Here is a 4,201-nt window from a genome sequence, read left to right on the forward strand (position 1 = left end):
TTCATACATTATATTACCGCTTACTTTTCTATATTTATAGCTTTGTACTTTTTGTATATTTTTTTCTTTTCTATTTATTTCTTTTCTTTTCCTAATTTTATATTTTTAGAGAATCTATCCCAGAGAAAGATAAACGTTTTTTATCTACCTCCTATTGAAAATCCCACTATCCTGCCACATCGATAACTAATATCGAAATTGTTCACTAAAAAAATATAGATGTGAATTTAAAACCCATGGTATTTTATCTACGCTATATTGATGTTTATATCAATACCAACATGATAAAAATTATATATACTGTATATGTGACTGAAGAATTAGTGTGTTAATTTAAATCCACTTCTCTCTATTTTTCAGAGTTGAAATTGAAATTGTTTTGTAGTGTATTGTGTAAACTAGGTCAGATGTGAACCTCCTGTCGGAGATATCTTTCCAAAAAATCGGAGGAAAATTGACACGTGCATTTAAAAATGCAGGAGAGTTTAGCCGGAGAGTTTTTTTATGTGTCGGAGAGAGCTTGAGATTTAATCAAAAAACCTTCAGCCGAAAACCGGAAAGGTGACTGGCAATCGTACTTACAGGATCTCTAGCCACGAAGTGAGATAGGATGATAGTCACGATAACGCGACGATCGAAGATCTTTCTCGCGACTTATATCACGACATCGCTTGTTTACTGTCGTGATCAGCTTGATATTCGATTGACGATAGCGCATTCATTAATCTCGCCGTAAACTATGTCGATGACTGACAAGCCTTTAAATTCGCGCCTTCGCGCTCGTCGAATGAAGAGTCTACGTTCAGCATCGAAAGAAAGATATCGACACTCACGTAGTATTGAAATATCGTAAGCATTTCTAATGCCGAAGCCGTAAAGGCTAATCCGAAGCACCGTGCAGCTTAGAATAATTCGCTCCACGAGCTTTCTAATGGACGTGCGTGATAATTGTGTTGCGGAAAAAATAGATAACCTCTATGTTTTGTGACAAGAATGAAGCATGGTTTTTAAAAAAAAATAGGTCACAATAATCCGTAGCGGTGCGATGTGCAAAGTTGGTAAAACTGCTGATGCGCGTCATTAAACAATGCACATTTGCACATGTTTTCCAGGAAACGATTTTAAAAACGATTTTGTACACATGAATGGACGCGTCTGGCACGTTTTCGCGCCTTCGATATTATCGTTGTTCCGTTATTATACCATCGAGTTTCGCACTTAGTAATATTATTACGTTTATTACGAGATAATGAAGACGTTTAATGCGTTTTAACAGATTCGCGACAACGAGCGCCTTGCATTAAGAAAACGCTGTTTAAAATAAGCTTCCTTTGCTTATAAAAAAAAAAACAGTTTTACTGAAGTAATTAATTAAAAGTATTTAATTAGAAAACAATTTGTTGTATTGTCAAAATAATTACGTAGAAATCTTAGACATGCTGAACACTGCAAAAAGTTTTGACATTTTAGCAATTAAGTGTTCTACATAATTATTTTGAAGATCAACAAAATTATTTTTTTTTCTGTATGTAATTGAATTTTTAGGTACTTCAGCAAAAATCCCCCGTGCACAGAATTGTAAAGCCGTAAATAATAATAAATGTTAATTCAAAACAATGAATAGTCCACCATTAAAATTTAGATTTAATTATCTAAATTTTTGGTGAAATTTTCTAATTTATCTTCTTTTTTATTATCTAATTTAACACTAACGTGAATTGCCAAATGTTTGTTGTTAACTGAGCACTAATCGCTTATTATTAGATATCTAACTTCTCAGAAACGAGCATCACACGTTTTTTTAAGGGCAGGCTTAATTGCGGCGAGAGGACAACGGAGAAGAGTCGCAACATACGTACATACAAAGTACAATAGCAAATATACTCTCAGTTGTAATGTTCAGATAATGAGCTTGGTAAAGGCAGGCCGTTGCCCGACGCCTTAGAAATTCTTTAATGACTTCATGTCACGGTGCGCACACACCGAGATATGTCATTTAAGCTTCGTTCTGCGAGAGAGCCTGCCACTCATTCGTCAAAGTGTCGTGAGAAAGAAAGAGAACGATATGGAAGATGATCGGTAGAAGAAGACTAAAACGCAATCGCGACGATTAATTAACAAAGATTTTAAGAAATATGAAGTATCCAAAATACCTTTTTCCAAATTCTGATAATAATTTTTGAAAAAATGGAAATTTTAATATTAATGCATTAATGAGAAATTATTTATATAATCGGCAAAGATGTAACAAATCAAGCCTAAAAAATTGGAAAAAAAATTAAAAAGATTTATTTATTTGTCTAATAATTTTAAATTGCCTTTAAGGCAATTTAATTTAATTAAAGAATTTAATTTAGATTTAATTGTCAAGGTGTATTTGTTTGTGTAGTGTTAAAAATTAAGATTAAAATTAAGAAAATTGGGAGCAATGATCATAATCCTTTTAATTTTGATTGAAAGTACAATCTTGTATTCCATAAAAAATCGAGAGAAAGTGTCTATGATGTCTAAATAGAATCCAAGTGTTTTTTCAGCTACGTGTTTCGAATAGTGTCTTAATACATATGTCACAGAACATTATGTCCACTTCTATTCTTGAAGTAATAAACTGACTGCAGTGAATAATGAACGTCATATTCGATGTAATTAGCTTTGTAGAGGAGGATATATAAGCGTGTAACAATACACATACTCGTTAAAAGTTAATGAAGCATATCGACCCTCACTTTCTCAAACAATTGATAAGGTCGTGAGCGAATAAATAGTTCACAGCTCTCGTTTTCAAAATAAGAAACATATAATGAAAGTTATTGTTTGAAAAATATACGTCACATCCTCTTCATCTGTACATCAAAGTCTATATCACAAATACATTTTTTGAAATCATATTGGAATCTCATCTTTCCATGTTTACAGACAATTTAATTAAAATATATATTACTAATAGAATCAATTTCCGTCATTTATTCTCACTTGGGAAATTCAATTTTTTCGCGATATACAGAAGCGATAATAGGATAAATTCGAAACCAATCTATAAATAGAATGCAGGTATGACAAATTTATATTAATTATAATATTAATATGAATTTATTAATCAATCAATTTATAATAATCAATTTATAATAATCATATTAAATTAAATATTCTCTTTATATTAATATTAATTTATATTAATTCGCGTATCAAATTAATTAAGTATTCTGTTGACATACAATAGAAATGTCAGTAATCAAGACAAAATTAACTTTAAGATGTTTCTCATCTCAATAATACAGAGTAATACGTAGAAGTTTATGCGTGGTGATACAAAATATATAAGAAATATTCAATGTTAACGACACGTAAATTATCTTTTCTGATATAATTACTGATCTTTTCGATATACTGATATACGTTTCCTCCAATAATTTACATTAGATAGCGAAAGATATTCGATTAAATCATATTTTTCAAACTTAAATCCCGCAATTCCAAAAGTTAAACTTATATTCCAAAAATAATTGTAAAATATTTCATCAAAAACTATAAAGAGCCCACGTTCCTGCATACTGATTCTTTGCACAACAATTCAATTGATTATTTCTAAAGCATTACTGTCATCCTGACGATACGCTTATCATGATTAATTCCGGGCGCTTACTTGTCAAATGTCAATAAATAGATTCTTCTTGAGCTGTACAAATAACGCTATCAAGCTTTTGCGCGATCATACGTAAGATCAATCAGCCTTACCTGAGGAATGCTCGTGAAGAATGTCGCTCATCGTGATCGCTTGTTCATGCAAAATTTCTCAGCTTCCTCAAATTCACCGCTCCGAGATTATTTCTCTCTCTCTCTCTCTCTCTTTCCCTCTGACCAAATTAATAATCAAGCACTTTGTGTTCCGACCGGCAACGATCCGTACTCGCCGATCATCCGATCACGACTGCAGCCCTTCGATGCCGGTGCTCCACAAGAGTGAGCCCGAGTGAGGAAAGAGGGAGATATCGTCGGCAGATCTGTGCCCCTACCACGGTTGCGCTCGCGAACCGACTCTGACAGACCACTATTGTATGCGCGGCGCTCGCATGAAAACGCATGACAACGCCAGGATACCGGCTTAGAGGGCCTCTTTCACCAACTTCTGGTTAAATTAATCGACGAACCCGCAGAAAGCAACCAACAGCAGTTTAATGTAATAGAACTTTCTTCTCTTTCT

At 33.2% G+C, this 4,201-nt stretch overlaps 1 protein-coding gene across 2 annotated transcripts in view; it reads right to left on the minus strand.

Annotated features, from left to right (window-relative positions):
* LOC108686366 (growth arrest-specific protein 2-like) overlaps positions 1–3,935 on the minus strand; it is a 36,080-nt gene extending 32,145 nt beyond the window's left edge. For both annotated transcript variants that reach the window (XM_018191636.1, XM_018191635.1), the window contains exon 1: positions 3,736–3,935. The gene's annotated coding sequence lies outside the window, so the exon portion shown is untranslated. The remainder of the gene's footprint in view (positions 1–3,735) is intronic.
* Between the last annotated feature and the right edge of the window lie 266 nt (positions 3,936–4,201).

This window comes from Atta colombica, unplaced genomic scaffold, assembly GCF_001594045.1.
Source record: "Atta colombica isolate Treedump-2 unplaced genomic scaffold, Acol1.0 scaffold176, whole genome shotgun sequence".
NCBI classification, from domain to species: domain Eukaryota; kingdom Metazoa; phylum Arthropoda; class Insecta; order Hymenoptera; family Formicidae; genus Atta; species Atta colombica.